The sequence below is a fragment of the Ctenopharyngodon idella genome, chromosome 13 (assembly GCF_019924925.1).
Source record: "Ctenopharyngodon idella isolate HZGC_01 chromosome 13, HZGC01, whole genome shotgun sequence".
Taxonomy (NCBI): Eukaryota; Metazoa; Chordata; class Actinopteri; order Cypriniformes; family Xenocyprididae; genus Ctenopharyngodon; species Ctenopharyngodon idella.
In genome coordinates, this window is record NC_067232.1 from 23,632,289 (window position 1) to 23,656,744 (window position 24,456).

The following is a 24,456-nucleotide window of genomic DNA, read 5'->3' on the forward strand; positions in this document are numbered from 1 at the left end:
AGAATTGAGAGATTTAAACTCACAATGGCAAGTTATAAAGTCAGAAATTGGGAGATATAAACACTTCTTTTCTCACAATTCTGACTTTTTTTTCTCAAAATTGAGAGTTTATATCTCAGAATTCTGACTTTATAACTCGCAATTTTAACTTTATATCACAAAATTCTGAGAAAAAAATCAGAATTGTGAAATAAAAACTCGCAATTACCTTTTTTGTGTTACATACTAATCTCCTAGAAATATGTTACAAATTACTTTTTAAAGCATGTATTTTGTAATCTGTAGTGAAATACATTATAAAAGTAACCTCCCCAGCCCTGTACGTGTCACTATTCTGTTCAGTTAGTTTCATTTTCATGGACTTTTAGTTTTTTTTTTTTCAGTCACATGTTCTCCTTTGTCTTAGGGGCTGTTTACACGACACCGTTTTCAACTAAAAACGAAAAACTTTATATGCGTTTTGGCCGTTCATTTACACGAAAATGGCGTTTTGGTGGCCTGAAAATGCAAACTTTTGAAAATGGGTTTCAAAGTGCAAGATTTTGAAAATGGTCTCCATGTAAACAACAAAAACACAAATTTGTGAAAATGATGACAACATGCGCATTACATGTTCAGTCTATAGTGCTTCATCACCATCTAATGGCCTGCCAGCAGAAAACAGCACTTTTAGTCATTTTCACGGATTCGTATGAATGGGGATCGTTTTGACAATGGTGTCGTCTGTACGCGGAAAACTCAAAGAAAAAACTTCTCTGTTTTAACCATATGGTTGTCATGTAAATGTACCCTTAGTTTCCTGCCAATCATTAGTTTCTGTGGACACTGAATAATCATCACAGCTGCTTATCATTTAGTTCATTATCACTGTCTATTTAAGATCCTCTGTTTGTATTACTCATTATCTGAGATATATATATATATATATATATTATTTTGAAATCATCTTCCTTGGAAAGGCATTACAGTGTAATCCAAATGGATGGAAATTTTATATGCAAAATAAAGTACATCTTAAATTTAGGCCATCTTATTTTACTTTGTGTATTTTATGTGTAATATCCCAATGAATTATAGATGGGAGAATTCGTAGCTCTGTAGAAATCAGTACAAATTTCAAAGAGTTCAAAAATGTTTCATGCCATTGGGAATCTACTTCAGCATGGTATTTGAGATGAGAAGAGGCGCAAAAACGAGAGGAGATAAGAAAGAGGGATAGAGGCAAACTGAACGACTGGCCTGGGGGTGGAGAATCAAAAAAGAACGATACATTTGTTTTTGGATTATGGGATTAGGTTATAATTCCCACTTTATGAAAATTGAAAAGTGTGTTTAACTCTCCTGTAAGGAAAGGCAGGAGAAAGATGGACAGACAAACAGAAAGACAGTAGCATAAGGCAAATATACACACACACACACACACACACAAGCATACAAACATCATACCATGAACATTATAGTACATCAGGAGTGATTTTGCTTTCTGAGTCTATCTGTCCAAACGGATAAAGGCTGAAATGGTTCAAGGAAAGTGCAAGAACATCACAGAGAAAATGCAGGTTCTTCAGCAGTCTGTTTGTTCTGTTGCTGAGAAAATGGATTCCTGGAATTTGAAATCTTCTCCTCTTCCCCCACCTTATGCTTTTTCTCTCTGCCACATTTTTTCTCTTAATTTCGATCACTCACTCTCTCTCTCTTTTTTGCATATTCTGCAAGCTGCCTTTCGGTTGCATTTTCATACATTTAATTAGAGAAGAGATCTTATTGTGAGTCATAAATGGAGATAGAAACCATATCAAGACTTCATTTAGCATTTTGACTGCCAAACTGCATCTCAGTAAATCAGCACCAGCATATAATTGATACACTTTTAGACTGCAATAGGCACTGCTTGAGTGTATGTGTGTTATAGACTGGAGGGGGTGTTCATATCAGTAATGTTTGTAAAACTCAAGTACAAATTGCTTACAGATTTTGAAATGGAAAATTGATCACAGAGAAAACTGAGATAGCATTGGATAAACAGAATTACACAAAAATGAATGGAAAAATGCGTTCATAAATTTCCCTTCAAGTCCCAGTGCTCTGTTGGGACCTCCGCTCCTTCATTAGAGCTTATACGATTCACAAACTGAATATGAAACTGCAGTCCAGATGGAGTTCTCCTTTCAAGCTCAAATAACAACACACTCATTCTGAAGAACAACTTGATTCAGACATCATTACTACCCTGCATAGATCCAGCGACATGGTTAAAAATGACCACATTTTTGCATTGCGCTGTGCTAAATTTCTATGTAAACATACACTAGACTGACATGTTTAACTTCTGCATCGTCTTGTGCATGACATGGCATTCTGTCTCTAAAGAGTAGCAAGGCTAAATTAAATAAAGGCTTAATAAGATAAATAAGACAAGTATTTGTATTTAAAAATAAATATTGTTTGATGTCAACACTGTGATTCGGCCTTATTAGACACAAGGACGCAGGCAGAACAAAGCCACAGCAAATTTGTTGCACGTCTCCAAGCAACACAGAGCAGTGGCATTTCTTCCTAAAAGAATCAGTTTGAATGAATGATTCAGTGATTCAATGACAAAGCCTTGTTTTGTTTCTGAATGAATTATCGTTTTTGAACAAATCAGTTGAATGAGTGATTCAATGATTCACTCATAAAGACAGTGTTTTTTTCCACAGTAAATCAACTTTTTGAATCAATAGATTCAATTATTTTCTGATTCACTCAAAGATGCCCTAAAAGTATGTACTGTTTTTGAGAAGAAAAAGTACATACTTTTGAGTAGAAGAGAATGCAAGCTTTGGGAAATACTACTTCGTAATTGCATCTATAAAGGGTTAGTTCACCCAAAAATGAAAATAATGTAATTTATTACTCACCCTCATGCTGTTCCCCACCCGTAAGACCTTCATTAATCTTCGGAACACAAATTAAGATATTTTTGTTGAAATCCGATGACTCAGTGAGGCCTCCATAGCCAGCAATGACATTTCCTCTCTCACATTAATGTACTAAAAACATATTTAAATCAGTTCATGTGAGTACAGTGGTTCAATATTAATATTATAAAGCAACGAGAATATTTTTGGTGCGCCAAAAAAACGATTTATATAGTGATGGCCGATTTCAAAACACTGCTTCATGAAGCTTCGGAGCGTTATGAATCAGCGTTTCGGAGCGCCAAAGTCACGTGATTTCAGCAGTTTGGAAGTTTGACAAGCGATCCGAATCATGATTCGACACGCTGATTCATAATAGCTTCATGAAGCAGTGTTTTGAAATCAGCCATCACTATATAAGTCGCACCAAAAATATTCTCGTCGCTTTATAATATTAATATTGAACCACTGTACTCACATGAACTGATTTAAATATGATTTTAGTACATTAATGGATCTTGAGAGAGGAAATGTCATTGCTGGCTATGCAGGCCTCACTGAGCCATCGGATTTCAACAAAAATATCTTAATTTGTGTTCCGAAGATGAACGAAGATCTTACAGGTGTGGAACGGCATGAGGGTGAGTAATAAATGACATTATTTTCATTTTTGAGTGAACTAACCCTTTAACAAACTCTCTGTCGCTTACTTATGTGCAACCTGTCACCGTTTAAACTGCCCTGTCAATCATCTTGTCACAGTTAAAATCCTCCACATTCAATTAAATTTAATTTCCTACCATTTCAGAGAGAAATGCAGTCACACGTTTGCCAATCATGGGTCTTTCATGCGGAGAACTCTCCTCATGTTTGTATAATGATGCATTTAAAAGTTAATGACCAAACGTATCGTTATAAAAGTTCACAATGCTGTTTTAGATTAAATATAATGTGGATAACATTTAATAAATATCTTTTCATCAGGTTAGATAGGCTACTGATTATTAATCACTCAAACCCCTTTATCTTAACCGCTCTGCTTAACCGTCTGTCTCACACATCCATCATGTTTGTAGTTTTTTAACACTTTTTATAAGTGTTTTTTTAGTTCTAATCGAATCCTTGTCCACATCGCAATGGGTTGTGGGCAATATTAGCTGTGAGAGTGTTAAACGGATCTGCACTTCGGATTCTAACCGGAAAAAGTAGACCATCCGGGTATCTTTGGAATACTCATTTCAACACGATTTGGGACACACTAATTCTAATTTCGAATACTATTTAGGATGGATAGTATGTGAATTGGGACGCAGCAAGTCTCTTATAACCACCTAATGGCGTAACAGTGTAACCTCACTGAAAAAAGTTTTGGAGATTTTTAGAGACTCTTTCATGAGTTTTTCAACAGCTTCTGTCAATAGAGCTCCTCTGAATCCACACTTATTATGAGATAGTCTGTCAGCACCAGTAGCCACAAAGGGGCTATTTGTGAGCACTCATTTGAGTCATAAAATGACAAATAGAACACCCTATGGTCTCACAGACTTCACAGACACTGGCAGACAAATGCAATGAGACTGTAAGTCCACATCAAGCACTATTTAGGACAGGGCTTTAGCAGGTAAAGAATTGCTTTTGCCTCAGGAGTGATATAACTGCAATCTAACGTCAACATCGTAACAAATTACAGTGTATTTATGTCTATATGTTCCCTGTGAAGATCATATTCTGGTGTATGTCAAGAGTGTATATTCACAGAATATTCTAGCTGACACATAGACATAGACAAACAGCCTACCATAATTGTCTTTTAATTTGGTCCCAGATCAGCCAAGCTGAAATGCATCCACTCATCGATCACACTAAGAACGATAACCATATAGCATCCACAACAGCGGACAATAATGTTCTGTTCCAATTGCTTCGCAAAATTATTCACTGTTTCTAGTGAGCTGGTGGCGTGGTCTTCACCATTTCTCACAGAATCAGAACAATTGTTAATACTATAAAGTTAAAGTCATCATCCTTGGTGTGAACAGGCCTTAACTGTAAGAGTGTGTTTGTGTTTGGATACGCTGCAGGAACATTTCCACCACTAACCATGATGCCCATGAAAAGTGACATCTGTTGATGGAGTATGTCAGGAACACTCAACAACTTTACATCTCCAGCATCTCTCTCTCCGCCTGTCCACATCCAGGCCTGAAATCTTGGTCTTTTGGAGTGGCAGTTCTGCACCCTGTGTCTATCATTAACAGCTCAGGCTGTGTCAGACAGCTCGATCACCACTTATAGCGTAAACTTTTGCCCTTTCATTGCAAACCAGCAACAGAAATCCCACATCAGAGGTACAGAGGAGAACTAGCTGTGTGTTAAGACTGCACTGTGCATATCAAACACGAAGAGCTGCCGCTTGTAGCTTCAGTTGATCTTAGCACTTTGAAGAGATGTTCGCGATCAGAGTCTTTGTGTTGTCAGGCTTCCACATTATATGGGTTACGCTCAGTCAAGCGTGGCTCACTGGAATCAAATCATTGTCATTAATACAGCTGGAACAACGAGATGCCACCTAGATACACAAATTAGCATGCCAACATGCAATCAAATCTGATTTGCTGTTGTCTCAACAACAAAAACCTTCCCAGCACTGGCTGATGTCCTAGTTTTCAAACACCCTTAAAGATGTTTTTGATAAACTATTAAGGCCTTATTTAATATCTCAGATAAAAGAGGAAGAAGAGGAAGGAGGGGCAGGTGTGGTCTAATCAGGTTTCTCATGCAGGGTAATTGGCAGCGCCGTCTGCCTAATGGAATTAGTGCAGCTTGCTTTGTTCCTTACACTTCGCTTGCTAATTATGCTGGTTAGGTTGAAAGGTGTATGACCTCCACCCTGAACCAGCCCACACCTGGGGTGTTGTACAAGAGATAAGACTGTCACATCAATTTTAGGAGTTGTAAATTAAAAACCCAGTGGAATGCGCACAGAAAACACACACAATAATGCACTTAAATTAACACTACTGTTCACAGCTCATTTTAAATGTAGTAAAATAAGGTTTTAGGGTTCTGAGATTTTATTAGAGGTGTCAAAATGAAAGATTCTTTCTTTTGAGGAACACAAAAAATATATATATATTTTGAAGAATGTTGCTAACACAGGATAACACTTTATTTTGATAATCCACTACCAACTAACTTTACAACTAAATGTCAACTACCAGTCATTAGAGTATTAGTAGACTGTCTCCTTAATATCTGCTAACATTTTATTTTGATTGTCCCCCAACAGATATTCTACTGACTATAAGTAACTTTGCAAGTACATGTCAACTTATTCCACTAACCCTAACCTAACAGTCTACTAATACTCTCATGAGAGTTAGTTGACATGTAGTCTCACATAGCCAGACCTTCAGACTGATGGCAGAAGGTTTGGACACTATCACAGCTTTCATTGGCCAAGGACCACCCATGAGGACGTTTGACTGACTTGTAATGCAACCAATCACAGTTCCTTTTGTTCTGCATCCTGTTTAGGGGTGTGAAAATGTAGTCGATGTCACTACAATAACAGACTAGCATGCATCTAATAAATTATTCATTCAAGAACGTTGAGCAAGTTTACTGCAACTATGGAGCCGCAAACTTCACATACTTTTGAAAATCCAGCATTTAGTTGATCCTGGTAAGTGCTCGTTGTCAGTTGTAAACACGAAGGCGTTCTTTTTCCATGAGGGGGTTTGGCATCACGGTGTGTTGAGAAATCGAGTCTCCCCCAAGAATCGGGTCTCCTTTAGGACCCAGAGTGATCCCATTGATTCAACTGGCTTTTAATGTGTAGTATTTTTAGCGCCTGATTATAATTCCTGCAAAATCACGTTATGATTTATATAATTTGAAATGCGTTATAATGACCATTAATGTCTTTTAAATTACATGGTTCATATACTACTATATATAACTGAAGCTATAGGTTGTGAAATCAAGCATTTCTCGTTCTTACTGTTTTTTAGTTAGCTTATGTACTAGCATAGCATACATCTAACCGATTAGCCTGCTGGCTTAACTTATATTACATTAGGTATGTTTTTGCTTCCAATATAGTTCCCAATTACGTTTCAAATTAATAATGTTTGTGTGTACTTAGCATGACAATTAATTGATCATTTATAATATTAATATTATATACTATACCACATTGCTATTATTGTATAAAATTAATATTAAATTACTTTTACAGAATATAGTGTGTTGCAACAATCCTTATCCTTATTTTAAAAAATACATTTTTAGGCATGGTTGTGTTTCCAGTTTGTTTTATTATGCAATATATAGGCATTCACTTTATATTTCAAGCATGTTGTTTGTGCACTTAATGTAATAAACATCATACAATAGTGAAATAGGTTACAATTAGTCAAGACATCACTTCCTGGGTCCTAAAGGAGACCCGATTCCTTGATTTCGATTTCTCATGACAACGACATTTAATTCCAGGTGGACAATTAAAGAACGCAACACACACGTCTTGGTTGTAGAATTCAACCAACCAGATGATGACTTCAAAAATCCTGAAGTGTTTCCAGTTAATTCTGTGGGCATGATGTCTGAGGCTGAGACTAATTGACATGTAGTTGCAAATTAATGAGCGTTAGTTGACGTGTAGTTGCAAAGTTACTTAGTTGAGTTAATAGTTAGTAGAGTGTCTAATGTGGACTATCGAAATAAAGTGTAAACTCAAGCAGTTTTGGTGCTGCCCAGTGAAAAACAAAACAAAAAAAAATAAAAAAAAAACAAAAAAAAGGCTGAGACATTTCACAGAATATCTTCTTTTATGTTCCACAGAAGAAAAAGTGTCATACAGGAGTCATACATACCCTTTAACTGTAGTACAGAGTGTGAAAATGTGGAAGTAAGCTATTTTCTTTGAATGTGTGAGGCTTCTGATTCATATAGCCAATTAAATAATATGTTAACAAATATGGCGCTTGAAGCCTTGCACCTTCAAGTTACAAATGGCTGCACTCGCTCTTACATTAAAAATGAGGTGCGTAGGAAAGCATTGGTAGAGAGATGGGATGGGGACATTCAAACCTGCGTCTTCATGAACACAACAGCTCTTTTTATGTGTCATAAAAGAATTACCCACTGGGCCACAGCTCTGGCACAAACAAACAGCTCTATGTGGTTATTTAAATCCCTGCAATTTCAGTTTTAACACACTTACATCCGTTAAATCACCCGCTGTGACTCATTCTGAGGATTTGGTTAAGCGGTCTCATTTTCTTAATAAAAAACCCACAACACTTACAGAAATATGGCAGATAAGTTGGACATATTAGTTAGATATATTGCCGTTTTACTCTGAGAGCAGGACAACATTACAACAAGGACGCCAATGTCTGTACACACATCGGTTTGTGTGTTTTTTTCTCTCAAACACACAGAGAACCCCTCCTTCTACATCATTGCCAGAGACAGGAATCAGCTTCTGTCTCTGTGGGTGTCCTCAGAGCAGTAGAGAGATTGCCAGCATCCGTATTTGACAGATAGAGACAGAGAGGGAGATATTGAAAGAGTGCGAAAATCAGACTGACAGAGTTTGCCTAAATTCAATATTTCCAATATGCATTTTCATTTTATAATCCAGAGGGCAGCATATGGGGCTAAAGAGACTGAATCACACACTGAGCAAAATGAAGTGGGAAGGGAAAATTACAGACTGAGTGAAAACTGAAATATGAATTCCATGCCCTGCCATACAAAGGAAGACACCTGCCAGAACCGATGTGAGGTGGTGGAGAGCAAGTACACGGTTCAGAGCTGCTGAGAGAGACGTCGAGAGGAATCTTCCTGTCTGGGAGATTATAAAAATTAATGTGATGAAGCTCAGACTTACTACTCAGAAATTAATTTTAATGTTTTCCACCCCACTGACCCACATGAGTTCAATCTGGTGCGATACCCAAACCACAATGGTGAATATTATTCATCAGAGACATGGTGAGAAACCTCAATGAATGTTTAGAGCAGGTTTCCCAACCTTTTTGGGTTTTTTGCCCCATCAGTAAGGCTCAAGTGCCCCTTCATTAACATAAAACCTGAAATGTTCTCCTTTAAGCTCATATTACACTGCATATCATTTACATTAATGTTACTGAAATAGCCAATAGTGATATCAGTTAATACTTGTGGGTGAAAAGACTCACCATGTAGCTACCATTTTGCAAACTTGCCCTAGGTTTTTGGTCCGATCGGAACCAAACCAGTGCGGAGAGATTCTCCGGAGTCTCGTTGTCAATAATTATCAAAAAAAAAAAAAAACGTTTCGATTCAAAACGTTTGAAGTGGCCAGAGCCAATTTTACAAAATGAGTTATAACTCGTGAATGGAATGAGATATTCTCACCAAACTCAGCACACCCATGTAAGAGCTTGTTCTGTGGTCATGTGAAAAAGGACATGGCAAAAATTTAAAAATTGGCATGCACTGTCTTCGTCTGAAGTGCCATGATTGTCTATGAGGACATTGACGTATCTCGAAAAACATGTCCGCCATCGGCCAATGAAAGTTGAGCAGCTATCAGACAGGGTTAACAAAGGCCGATCAGAATGAAACTCGCTAGGCCTGTTTGACTTACGGCCCTAGAGGCCTGTGAGAAATTCTAAAAAAATTGGCCACCGGGGGGCGCCTTCGTGTTTTTCACGTGTGCAAACGATTGTGCATTGCCCAATTTTAAGCACGCCCTCGACATTCATACCACATGGCAGAACTCCTCCTTCTGAGCATCTGCCTCTAGGACCGCCACTGTCCATCGAATCGTTCATTAAATATTGGAGATTATTTAAAAAACCAACTTTCGCAACTAGTCCTAGGTTTTTGGCTTAACCTCCATAAAACCACTGCAGCACAATTCTCAGGACTCTCTAGGTCAATAGTTATCAAAAAAATTTTGAACTTTGGCCTTTGGATAGCTATAGTAGGGTCGTTTGAAAAACAGGCATGGCCAAATCTACCCAAAAGCCTATCGTTCCTATACGAAAACTGCTACGAGAACTTATTTCAAAAACCTACTTTGGAGAACTAGTCCTGGGTTTTTGGCTAAACCTTAATAACTGCTAAAAAGTTTTAAAAAAACATATTTCCTATGGTTTACAGGCTTGCTAAATAGAACAAAAAAAGGCCTTAAAACGCTTGAACCCCATTAATTGTTGCTTGCAGCTATATTTTGTTTTTGTTTTTTATTGCTGAAATAAGAATGTTGAACTTTCTTCTCCTGCATCCTACTCTTCTGCAATTCAGACTAAAAGGTTTGTTTGAGCTGTGCCCTCTACTGTCCATGCGTGAATATGCATTTTCTTTTGCATTTACACTTTTGGGGCCTTATCATACACCCGGCGCAATGCAAGCGTTTTTCGGCACAATGCAAGCGTTTTTTGCTAGTTTTAAACTGACCTGTCAGTTTAAATACCAACACCAACACCAAACATTTGAACAGTAGATGTTTCATGTCATTCACACAAATTTATGCACAGTATTTTAGTATTTTTTTCTTCATAAAAGTAACTCCAGATAATTTTAAGGCATTAATATAATAATTTCTGTTTTATATCTAAAACCAAAATATTTCGAAGTACCCCCTGCCATGGGAATCTCTGGTTTAGAGCCATTAACTGTGACCATTGCTTTTGATCATGATCACCATAATATATTTGTTGTAACAAGTCATTCTAAAGACATTAGTATTGATTAGATAAGACTGGAACGTGCTATCAAAGCAACAATGATTGCGGCCTTATGTTCTCTGAGTAGCCCACATTATGTATTATTACTTCCTCACTGAGATACTATCAGTTCTCGTTCTACTTGCTTTGTACATGTGAACTGCACATTTGGTGCATAAAAGCTTTCTGTTGCTTGAAAGACCCAGTAATAAGGTGATTTTCTTTGATTTTATCATATCTTAGAACATTCAGAAACTTGAATCAAATATTTTAAATCAAGGAAAAAAAATATGGCATAAAAATGTGTGTTAAGCTTGAGTAATTACACTAACATCTCATAATAAATAGCCATTCTGATCAGGTTAAGCAAGACCCGATGTAATCTAATCTGCCCCCAGCACCATTAACGCAACACATATCTTCACAGTCTGAGCACATTGATTTATATTCAGCTCTCACACAATGAGCCTTGTTTATTTGTGTGTGTGTGTGTGTGTGTGTGTATTTGGAGACATGAAGGAGGCTTAACGAGCAAGCTGAGTTAAACCCTTTTCACACTGTGAATGAAGCATCTCAGCCATGTCCGTTGTGGCACTGAGCTGTGGCACTGATAAAACCTTTAATATGCCATTTTATTTACACTCACACACTCACCTCCTTTAGTGTGTGTAGAGCCTGATCTTTTCTTTCTTAAAAGCAGTGAAGCAGAGGAACGGTTTGCATTGAAATCCAGAATCTGTGTGTGTCCTCTGCTCCTCGCCGGCCCTTGAGGATTTCGCCTTCTGCTTTCAAATGTCTATTCTGGAGACATGATAGAAAAGTTGATTGCAATTTGCAGCTCATGTCATTTGAATATAACCGTCTCCTCTTCCTCTTTCTGGCAGGCCTCGGTTCTTCAGACCGAAAAATAATCACTCTGAACACACACGGGAACACAAACATACACGCCTACAAACAAGCATGTTACCTTGAAAAGATCTATGGAGGATGTTCGGAGCCTGTGTTTAGGAGTCCCAGCAGTGCCCATCAGACGGAGCTAATTGCTGCTTTCCCAGTGTTTGGGATGCTGCATTTCCTGTCTGAACTTGATGCAGAGGAGGGGGAATGATGGGTGCTTTATGACAGATTCATCCGTACTTCGTATTTCGGTGTAAATAGAGCTTGCGAGCGAATGTGTCTGAGTTTGTGACAGGCAGCGTAATTCTTCCTAAAACTGACATCGTCTCCTGAAATCTGGACTTACATGCTCCCACACACACACACACACAGAAACAGAGACGTGAAAGCATACCCACATGCATGTACACACAAAGACACCTACTCGCACAGACGTGGCAAGGATGTGACAGGAAAACAATGGTAAAGAAAAATAAACTGCATTTCTTCTTTGTAAAGGAAGCTGGGCTGGCAGGTGTAGTATCCGAATTTTGAAGTGCAGACATGCGTGTATTAGGAGGACACCTGACCTACATTGTCGACCTATTTAACAGCTCAGTCACTGGGTGGCCACATGAGATTGGACTCTATCCCTGTATGAATTCACAGCGAGACACATATACTCACTTTATATGGAGCCCAATAGGATTACACTGCAAATATCATTTCTTAACCAGTATTTTTAGATTGTTTTCCAGTAAAGAAATCTAAGCAAAGCTAATTATTTTCAAAGAATAGATCTTGAATCTACCAAATCTACAAATATATAGTGAGGGTTATGCTTAAAATAAGAAAAAATGCCAGTGGGGTATGAAAAATAAACTTAATTGAATATTTATTATTTGCATCTCGTTTTAATGATTTATTCAAAAATACATATGAATGCAATTTGTACAATGCCTTGAATACACCTGAGCATATTTTTCATTTCTGAAATAAAATTTATTTTGATATTTTTATGGTGGTGTAAAGTCGAACGTCATGTTGTAGCTGTCCTGGTATCATAATGAAATGAAAAGTCTCAATAAAACACTGAAAAATGTGTTAAATTACTTGATTTAATTATGTATATCATTTCCACATGTAAGTTACACAAACATAATTTCAACATTATGGAAAGTTATTTTAAACGACCCAATTAAGTAGTCTCAAAGTGATTTTTTATGGTTCCCTGACAGGATTAATTTATTCAGTTTCATATATTTTGGTGTCACATCACTAAATTGTATCATTTATATTTTACATTTATTCATTTAGCAGACACTTTTATCCAAGCAATTCATCTTTAAGAAGCAATAAACATGAGAAGTGCTAGTAATATAAAGTTTCAGACATTGTTCAGAATAGTACAAACTAGAACAGGGAGGGATAAAGGAATAGTGAAAAGATTTTTTTTAAGTATGCAGTTAAAGGCACAATATGTAAGATTTTAGATTAAAATATCCAGAAACCACTATAACATTGTTATATATTTTGTTGACTTGTGCACTTACATTATCCCAAATGTTTCCAACAGTTGAAATCCAGAGAAATCAGCAATTTTAACCAGAATACGGACTCCCAGAATACGCCTGTCAATGATGTCATTATCCGCGTTACCCTCGATTTCCAGTTTTACTCTTATAGAAACCATGGAAACACCAAAGACACTTTAATATATTATGTGCTTTATTAGACAGGTGAGCAACTGTTTGAATACAAACATGAACCAAACTATTGTTTGAATCGCTTGTTTTCTTGATTTACCACGAGTACCATGTTTTTACCATGCCTCAGAGACAACACTATTTTGTCAAGTGGCTAACATAGCATAATCAGAGAGAGATTTTTCCATCATACAATACATTTTTAAATTAATTGCATGCCATTTAGCAACACAAGTCATCCAGTTTTATGACATTCTAATATCGATCTAGATTACTGCAAAGTGCAACAAGTCTCTCATAGCAGCCACCGAGCGAACGCATAGTGAAACGTTATAACAAAACCTTTTTAACACACTCAAATGTATTTAGTATGATTGTTTTAACCATGTAAAACAGTGCTGTGTTGCCCCACATACACAACAAAAAGAGCGGAAATGGCCGACTGCAGCGTAAGTATAATAAATCTCCGCTGGGCTCCCGTGGCTCTCGACCCGCCCTGCTTCATACCATAGTAACGTTAATAAGACTTTAATACATTAGCTCATCTATTAACATGATTTCTGCCTGAGTCCGTCAGATTAAAAAGTCAACTCCCATGATTTCACGCTCATTCGTGGCATCATCAAGCTACACCGTTGTTTTGAATAAGCGACCTCTAGTGATGAAAATTACATATTGTGCCTTTAAGAATGCAATTATAAGACTGTACTAGCTAGTTCATGAGAGTGCAATAGCACATACAATATTAGCATGATATATGCTAAATATGTGCCCTTTAAAGCAGCATAAATATCAATTTTATGTATCCTCAACCTAAGAAAAAGCTCCACTCTTCACCACAATGGTAACCCAGTCTAATTGAAACCATTCAACATTAGTCTCTCACATTGCTCAAAAACACAAAATATCTCATTTTAACATTTTTACTCTCCCCATTAAGTCTCATGCAAATGTATTCTGGGAACTACACTTTCAGTAATGTCAACAGCAAAAATTATTTTTGAGTACTTGATTGGTTCACATAACAAAATCCAGTAGATTGCACATTTTAGAGAATTGCGTTCTTTGAAAGAAATCAAGTTCAGAAGAGAAGCACAATTTTGTTGAGTAGACCCCAAATAATATGAGACAATCTGTGTTTTCCAGTATTTTCAGTGAAAAGGGAAATTCTTGAACTGAAAACCTTAAGTGGTTTGGCATGATCTTTTATTATTATTTCTTAGATGAAAAAAGCGGTTTTGTTCAAATTTTTCTGACCCTGCGTTTCCCTGCCAATGGCTCAAAATTCCTGGAATAGGCTCCCACTTACTCACCACCTTGCATAGGACAAGTGGTTTGGAAAATGGATGGATTTGTCAGCCAAATCAAAGTCAACTAACATGCAAAATGAATGAATACAAATACTACATTCCTAAGAATGTGGCACAAACTAGATTTTTAAAAGCATTTATTTTGGACATTCTTAAATGTCATTGCCCCACATGTATGTGAAATGTTGTAATAGTCAGTTCATGTCATATTCAAGTTTCACAGAATGCATGATTTGTGAAGACTGACCTTCAATGAGTGCTCTCTCGTATAAAGAACAGCACTGTCAGTCTGTCTGTCAATTCTCCTCCCAATCAACTGTCAGGTCATCCTGAAGATCTGATCAGAAGTCATGGATGGATTAAGAGATTCCTGGCCTCTGGGCATAAAAGCATTCAGTCCTTTCAACCTTCAGAATTCTGAGGGGGGAAAAAGTTTACAGGACGAACAACACATTCTTATAATGGGGAAAGAACATAAGCCACTCTCGACACTATCTGCCTATTCTTCAAACGACTCCGGAGTAAATCATTCGTTAATGAGCGACACTCTCCACCTAGACCACTGACCCTGACGGAGGCTCGATAATGAGCTCTCCTGTTAGGAAATGGAGCTGCCGCTCTTTTAAACAGAATCTCTCAATATTGGCATTATCTGCAACGCTGGTTCAGTAACTTTCTCGCATTGATAGACATTATCCTCCTACCTCTTCTATGACTCAATAGTAGTAGTTTAATCAACAGTAAAGTCATTGGAGACTGATCTCTCGTGGTGGACTCTACCAGTGTTAGGAGTCAGTGCAGCAATGCTGGCTTCATCCTGCTCCTCATTATTATATTGGTCTTTCTTCAGAGGTTCAATAATATAGAGTCCTTGTGCAGTCAGGCTGCTTACCTGGCATCTTTTAAACTCAGTTAATTTGGTTGATTGTTGCATTTTGTTAACTAAAACAACATACTTGACAATTATCTGTCACTACAAACCTGAATACATTTGGCTATTTAATTCAGGTAATATACACAAACCATAATATAGGCTAGATGTTCCCAATGGTTGGAGGCATTCATGTGCTTAAAAGTCTGAAATATGAAATCATAGTTAGAAAAATCTGTTTTTTTTTTTGTTTTTTTTTTAAACAGTTTATTGAACCTTTAGAAAAAAGCGATACATGTGTTTCTTTGTTGTTGTTGAGTGTCATTTAATAAATCAGGCTTTTATGGCTTATATAGCATAATATAGGATAATATGGAGCTCATACTTGAGAAGGGAAAAAATTACCTCAGTTTTATTCAGAGGCCCAAACTGAGCCAAAAAAAAAAAAATGCAATTTGAAAAAAATGTTGGAATAAATCAAGAAAATATTTTTTTACAGTGTAGTTTGTAATGTAAGTCAACAAGACCTTCATAACAGTATATAGGCTAACAGACTACTTACTGTACATAAAATGTATATAAATATTTGTTGTCACTCTATATCTCCCAATATGCCTTATTAAGATGACATTCAGTGCTGAGTTTTATGATCAAAGCTCAGTGGTTTTTATTAAGGAGAGTAAAACATATAATGCAAAACAATGATGACTGAGTGATGAACAAACAAATGCTCCTCAAAAACCTGTTATATCATATTTGATACTCACATTTTTACATGATTTTTCCAAAAAAAATGATGTAAAGTTGTTTCAGTCCAGTAAATGTTTATCTTGAAATATTACTAACAATATAAACGTTATTCTTACATTTATTTTATAAAAATCAGTAAAGATTTCTACAGAGCCCCGCACATGATATGCAGGGAAAAAAAGTAAATTGTGCACTTGATTTACTATTTCGTTCCCTCCATTTGCTCAAACGTGCGCACGATTTACTATTTCGTTCCCTCCATTTGCTCAAACGTGTGCACGATTTACTATTTCGTTCCCTCCATTTGCTCAAACGTGTGCACGATTTACTATTTCGTTCCCTCGATTTGCTCAAACGTGTGCACGATTTACTATTCCGTTCCCTCCATTTGCTAAATCGAGCGCACGATTTACTATTTCGTTCCCTCCATTTGCTCAAACGTGCGCACGATTTACTATTTCGTTCCCTCCATTTGCTCAAACGTGCGCACGGTTTACTATTTCGTTCCCTCCATTTGCTAAATCGAGCGCACGATTTACTATTTCGTTCCCTCGATTTGCTCAAACGTGTGCACGATTTACTGTTTTGTTCCCTCCATTTGCTAAATCGAGCGCACGATTTACTATTTCGTTCCCTCCATTTGCTCAAACGTGCGCACGGTTTACTATTTCGTTCCCTCCATTTGCTAAATCGAGCGCACGATTTACTATTTCGTTCCCTCGATTTGCTCAAACATGTGCACGATTTACTATTTCGTTCCCTCCATTTGCTAAATCGAGCGCACGATTTACTATTTCGTTCCCTCGATTTGCTCAAACGTGCGCACGATTTACTGTTTTGTTCCCTCGATTTGCTCAAACGTGCGCATGATTTACTATTTCGTTCCCTCCATTTGCTAAATCGAGCGCACGATTTACTATTTCGTTCCCTCGATTTGCTCAAACGTGCGCATGATTTACTATTTCGTTCCCTCCATTTGCTCAAACATGTGCACGATTTACTATTTCGTTCCCTCCATTTGCTCAAACGTGTGCACGATTTACTATTTCGTTCCCTCCATTTGCTCAAACGTGCGCATGATTTACTATTCCGTTCCCTCCATTTGCTAAATCACGTGCACGGTTTACTATTTCGTTCCCTCCATTTGCTCAAACGTGCGCACGATTTACTATTTCGTTCCCTCCATTTGCTCAAACGTGTGCACGATTTACTATTTCGTTCCCTCCATTTGCTCAAACGTGTGCACGATTTACTATTTCGTTCCCTCCATTTGCTCAAACGTGTGCACGATTTACTATTCCGTTCCCTCGATTTGCTAAATCGAGCGCACGATTTACTATTTCGTTCCCTCCATTTGCTCAAACGTGCGCACGGTTTACTATTTCGTTCCCTCCATTTGCTAAATCGAGCGCACGATTTACTATTTCGTTCCCTCGATTTGCTCAAACGTGTGCACGATTTACTGTTTTGTTCCCTCCATTTGCTAAATCGAGCGCACGATTTACTATTTCGTTCCCTCCATTTGCTCAAACGTGCGCACGATTTACTATTTCGTTCCCTCCATTTGCTCAAACGTGCGCACGGTTTACTATTTCGTTCCCTCCATTTGCTAAATCGAGCGCACGATTTACTATTTCGTTCCCTCGATTTGCTCAAACATGTGCACAATTTACTATTTCGTTCCCTCCATTTGCTAAATCGAGCGCACGATTTACTATTTCGTTCCCTCGATTTGCTCAAACGTGCGCACGATTTACTGTTTTGTTCCCTCGATTTGCTCAAACGTGCGCATGATTTACTATTTCGTTCCCTCCATTTGCTAAATCGAGCGCACAATTTACTATTTCGTTCCCTCGATTTGCTCAAACGTGCGCATGATTTACTATTTCGTTCCCTCCATTTGCTCAAACATGTGCACGATTTACTATTTCGTTCCCTCCATTTGCTCAAACGTGTGCACGATTTACTATTTCGTTCCCTCCATTTGCTCAAACGTGCGCATGATTTACTATTCCGTTCCCTCCATTTGCTAAATCACGTGCACGGTTTACTATTTCGTTCCCTCCATTTGCTCAAACGTGCGCACGGTTTACTATTTCGTTCCCTCCATTTGCTCAAACGTGCGCACGATTTACTATTTCGTTCCCTCGATTTGCTCAAACGTGCGCACGGTTTACTATTTCGTTCCCTCCATTTGCTAAATCGAGCGCACGATTGACTATTTCGTTCCCTCGATTTGCTCAAACGTGCGCACGATTTACTGTTTTGTTCCCTCGATTTGCTCAAACATGCGCATGATTTACTATTTCGTTCCCTCCATTTTCTAAATCGAGCGCACGATTTACTATTTCGTTCCCTCGATTTGCTCAAACGTGCGCATGATTTACTATTTCGTTCCCTCCATTTGCTCAAACGTGTGCACGATTTACTATTTCGTTCCCTCCATTTGCTCAAACGTGTGCACGATTTACTATTTCGTTCCCTCCATTTGCTCAAACGTGCGCATGATTTACTATTCCGTTCCCTCCATTTGCTAAATCACGTGCACGGTTTACTATTTCGTTCCCTCCATTTGCTCAAACGTGCGCACGGTTTACTATTTCGTTCCCTCCATTTGCTCAAACGTGCGCACGATTTACTATTTCGTTCCCTCAATTTGCTCAAAGGTGCGCACGGTTTACTATTTCGTTCCCTCCATTTGCTAAATCGAGCGCACGATTTACTATTTCGTTCCCTCCATTTGCTAAATCGAGCGCACGATTTACTATTTCGTTCCCTCGATTTGCTCAAACGTGCGCATGATTTACTATTTCGTTCCCTCCATTTGCTCAAATGTGCGCACGGTTTACTATTTCGTTTCCTCGATTTGCTCAAACGTGCGCATGGTTTACTATTTCGTTCCCTCGATTTGCTCAAAGTGCGCACGATTTACTATTTCGTTCCCTCCATTTGCTAAATCATGTGCACGGTTTACTATTTCGTTCCCTCCATTTGCTAAATCGTGTGCACGGTTTACTATTTTGTTCCCTCGATTTGCTAAATCGTGTGCACGGTTTACTATTTCGTTCCCTCGGTTTGCTAAATCGTGCACACGGTTTACAGGCTTTTTACTTGCTAAAAAAAAAAAAAAGTATAAACTATCAGTCAGATGACAGAAGGCATGTACAGTAGAAGATTGTGTACAACAGGTTTTTCAGGAAAGTTTTGATTATGCTTTTGATTAGGCCTTAAAAATTTGCATATAAGATACAGTAGCTTCATAGGGTTAATTGCCCCATTGTGTGCCTGTTAAAAGTAACTGATTAAATACAACTTTAGTTTTGTAAGGTCAGCATGCAAACCTGCTTGTTCCACTTGTTGGTCCAGAGATGTTGATAACAACAAAAATCTGTTAGCAAAGGTGTTTCTAAGCTTCACAGTATAGAAACACGGTCGTGTTTCATTCAAAAACAATTATAGTTGTTATAGTTTTTTTTTGGTGGGGGGAGGAGGGGCTAGAGTAGATCCAATTATTAGTTTAAGGCTGCGATGACAAGAACACAGCCTGTGTGCGACTGACGCAACTCAGTCACAATGAGAGATATCAAACTGGACTGTAGAGAGCCGCAGTGCACGTTCACGGATTTACACAGGCAAGTGTATGCAATAGGGAGTCACTCGGATTTAAGGGCCGGACTCTTGATTGATCCATCGGAGGTCTGCTGCGAGATGTGATCTGACAGCAGTTTCTTTAGGCTCCTCAGAGCACAGCAGAGAATCATCAGCATTCCTCTGATCCGCTCACTCCATCATTATGAGCTCCTCTACATTTCATTTGATTCCTTTATCCAATCAATAACCAGCCAAATAAAATTCTAAAATCACTAATCAAGAAGAGAGAGGGGAAGGTACAGAGACAGAGGCGATTCTAGGATTTCAATCTTAGCCTTTTATCAAACTATCAGGTGTTAGTGCATATGTTTATATCTTGGGACTACACATACTATATGATACACTGATAAATAAATAAGATAAAACAGGTCACAGGTTCAAAATCGACAATTACATTTCTAAAATAAATCTATTAAAATAGCAGCTGATCATCAGTAAATGTACATTAATTTATACAGGGGCACATTAATCTATAAGTGTGTATTGTATGTATGTTGCACATTATAAACCTTGTCAACCTGGCTCATGAATATGGCTCATATTATATTGCAAATAATAAAATAAAATAATATCTCACTCAGTATTTTTCTCTTGTTTTACAGAACGAATATGTAAACATTTTTAAATCAAGATACATTTACTTGAGAAGTAAAATGACATTAGATAAGAAGTCTTGTTTTCAGGGATTTTTTTTTTTTTTTTTAAATTAAGTTTAAGTTTATGCTTAAAACATGAAAAAATGCCAGTGGTGTAAGAAAAATCCACTTAGGCTAATTAAAATGGGAAAAAAAAAAAAAAAAAAATTTCCCCACTGGCTGATGTTTTTCTTGTTTTAAGCATAAACTCGTTTTTTATTAAATTAAAAAAAAAAAAAAAAAAAAACTTAATATATATTATGTTATTTTGCTTTTCAAGTTAATGTATCTTGATTTAAGTATGCTTATATATTTGTAATGGAAAACAAGACAAAAAAAGCTGAGCAAGAATTGACTTTTTGCAGTGTAAGTTTGCATAGAAACACAGAAACATGAGAGGTTGGAGGTTCATCAGACTGCCTCATGAATATTAATTAAGTGATGTAACATTTGCCCAATAGTTGTTACAGATATTCTGAAAGTATGTACTACATACTTTGGCCAAGCAAAGTGAGCAACTACTAGACTACAAACTACTTTGTTACTTTTTTGTAAAGTAATGTGTTGTGTTACTTTTGCGTTACTTTTTCTAATCTGGGCTGGGCTGGGCTGTTTGTTTGTTTGTTTTTATAACACCAAAAAGTTCTATTTTTGGCAAATGTAAAGGCCCTTTCACACCAAGTTAAATGAATAAAGCCTCAGACACGACGCGATGCCGCAACACGCGATAAAAGCCACGATGGCGACACGTGATGATTCTATTTCAGAAACGGTTTATATTTCTCCTCGACATCGCGGGTGGAACAGCAACACAAAGTATGGCAATGATAATATCAGTTACTGTTTATGTGCTTTAATGTTAAAAGCATCTAATGTGAGAATATCATTCTGTGTTCCCAGCATTTTAGTTGTAATGAAAACAACACTGGCTAATTCACCTCAGATCTTGAAAATAAATAAATGGGCACAAGTTCAAACTGTCAACTCAGTGCGAACAAACAAGTGTATTCTTTGACTGTTTGTTTCAGTCACACCGTATGTACTTCAAATAATGTTTAAATTGTGTAATATTTATGAATTTTACTATGTACTTGCCCATTTCATTGTGTCTGCTGTGCTCTTGCCGAGAGATCCCGCCCACACTCTCTTCTGATTGGCTGTGGTTTTTGATTAATCTTATCGCTTCTCGTTGTCGCGTCACGTCTAGTGTGGACAGTTGCTGGAATTTTATCGCCTCGCCTGTGGTTAGGACACGGTGTCAGGCTGAAGGAAATACAATACAGTACAGTAGAAGGCGCAGTTCAAACAAACCAGCCTTTCAGCTGTGCTGCCATTCTGGAATAGAGGGTATGCACGTGACGTCACTGACGGCTGTTATGACTGCGGTTACGCCCACTGAGTGGCAAAAGACTGAGTGGCAGCATTGGTTTTCAGCATGAATGTCGCGAAAAACACACAAAACACATCCAAAACGGGAAAGAGCTTTGCGATTGACTGTACAAACAACTTTGACTCAAAATCTGAGGTATATTTTTACAAACTGCCGAAAGCTACAGAAAAAAAGAAGCAAATGGATCGCTGCAATTCACATAACAACTGGACTCCAGGCAGAGAAACATGGATTTGCAGTTATCATTTTGTGTCAAAATGTTGGATTTTGCAGTAAAATCATATCCTATATATTGTATTGTTATATATTGTGTTGATAACTCATAAATTAAATATTTACCATCTCATATTCTGCATAATTTTAAATAAACACTGACAAAAACTATACAAGTTTTAGGGCTGGACGATATATATAACATTGATATAAGTGATCACTCCAATTTAGACCTACCTATATTGTAGTTATATAAGGCTTTCATTGGCAGATTTGCTTTATGTATTTCTCCGGCGTCGAAATCAGGCACATATAAATGTCAGGAAACAAGATTCCTGGCTGCATGTCAATATCCATGGATTAGGTTTCTTTGACATGTTATAAGGAACACTTTCGAGCCCAAGGTGTAGAGTAATCGTTTGTTTTACTCGCGTTTTCGCAGTTTCCCCTATTAAATCCAGTCATGCAGCAGGTTCTTTTGCCACTCAGTCCAGCTGAGGGAGCGTGTCCTGTTGGGAAAGTGACGTTGATGCATACCCTCTATACAGGAGAGCTGTCAGTCAATGCATGGGAAAACAGAGTACTTATTTGAAAAAGTAACTCAGATATTTTGTTGTAAATTGTGTTACTTTACTAGTTACTTGATAAAGTAATCTTATTACATAATTCGCATTACTTGTAATGAGTTACCCCCAACACTGAATATAAAATGGATGAAGGTAGGAATTTCTAAATCGGTTATAACAGTTTCTACGCCAACACCAGTGAGTATAAATTAGTAACCGGGACACATTCGGTCACATGGTTCTAGGGTGTGCTACTGACTAGATAAATGTATAATGAACTTTAAAGTTTTTTGGTGAGAGGAGGATTTAGAGGGCAATACCCTAAAATAGCTTACTGCAACCGCTCCTTTGAGCAAGTGGAAGAGAAATCCCATGATGACAGATTTTTAAGGGTGCTAGATTAAAAACAGTGTGGCTGAAGCCTTTCTAAATAGGGTCTAGAATTGCCTATGGACATTGAGGACATAAAGGGTGACACACAATAGAACATGAGAGACTGTGTGACAGAGGTAAGCACACTATCAGTGTATTAGGATAAGGGGAGTACGCTGCCTAGTAAATGCTGAGTGACACCGAGGTTCACTGTGATGGCATCTCTGAGGATTGTAGATCCTTATCTCTCAGGGGGACAGCGCTCGCTTTCTTTCTCTCTCTCTTTCTCGCTCGCATACACCATTAGCACATCTCTGTGCCGATAAGGTCTCTATGCAGGTCTAATTGTGAGGAAGTGTGCGAGAGCTTTGTGAGTTTCTTACCCAAGGGTGCAAGATCTGAGAGCGCTGGTCGTCCTCTCAACCTCTAGCAGAGAGACTTCCTCATGTACACACAAGTATAGATAGACCCTTTATTGTTGTAGTTAATCAACTTAATTACCAGATGTTAATGCCTTTCGCTCCATCTCTACGGCAGCATTTGTGTCTTTTATCTGTGTGTCCATGTAGGTATTCTTCTGTTGAAGTGTGTGTGGGTGTTTAATTTTAGCACACTGATGGGAGGTGTAAAGTATTGGAACCAATGTGAGTGACAAACTAGATGATTTCCCATAATTGCTTTGGGCACCGCTGCTTTGATGTAGCAGCTGTACTGCGGCAAGGTTCTCAGAATGGCTGCTTGTCAGTCTTCAACCATTCCCGTACATTATTTCATGAAGAAATAATCTGATTATGGCATAATCCATTGAGCAGGTTCATCTTGCACACTGGATTAGTCTCTTTTTAGGCACAATGAGATTAGTTTTTGTGGCGACACTCTCACTTCATTTAGGAATTTATCTTAGATGATGTGCAAGGTTCCCGCACAGATCGTCTATCTCGTGTTTTCTCCTCTCCTCTCGTCTCATCTCTTCTCTTCTATCGTCTTTTCTTGTCTTGTCACATCTCATCTCATCTCATCTCCTCACCTCTCATCATGTCACGTCTCTTCTCTTGTCTCATCTTGTCTCTTGGTGACATAAACAGAAAAACTACAGAAAAAAAAAAAAACAGAATATGACAAGAAAAAAGATTAACTTTGCCCTCGTGAAAAGAAGTGTGCTTAATTGTATTAAATATGCACTTGTAGTGTGCTTCAGATCTTAAAAGCATGTTTTGAGAAAAAAAAAAAAAAAAAAAAAACTGTACTCACAGATAATATAATATAAATGAAATAAAAGACCACTTTCATAACAATGTTTTTCTTAACACACTTAAGTACACTTTTAAAAACTGCACTTTGTAACAATGTCTGACTAGGTTTAAGCTAGTCCCAGACTAAAATGTATGTTTGAGCTGTTTTAACTGAAAGCAGCTTGCACTGATATATCTTAAAATATGTTAGTGCCATTGTTTAGTCTCAAGATTCACACCAGTAATCTTTTTTTCTCGGT

General features: G+C 37.7%; 1 protein-coding gene and 1 long non-coding RNA gene across 3 annotated transcripts in view; one reads left to right on the forward strand and one right to left on the reverse strand.

The window, feature by feature from the left end:
* The window catches only part of gfra4a (GDNF family receptor alpha 4a), a 129,451-nt gene that overhangs the window by 67,534 nt on the left and 37,461 nt on the right, over positions 1-24,456 (forward strand). The window lies entirely within an intron of this gene.
* LOC127525580 (uncharacterized) overlaps positions 20,686-24,456 on the reverse strand; it is a 29,372-nt gene continuing 25,601 nt past the window's right edge. The window contains exon 3 of the long non-coding RNA XR_007933374.1: positions 20,686-24,054. This is a non-coding gene — a long non-coding RNA (uncharacterized LOC127525580). The remainder of the gene's footprint in view (positions 24,055-24,456) is intronic.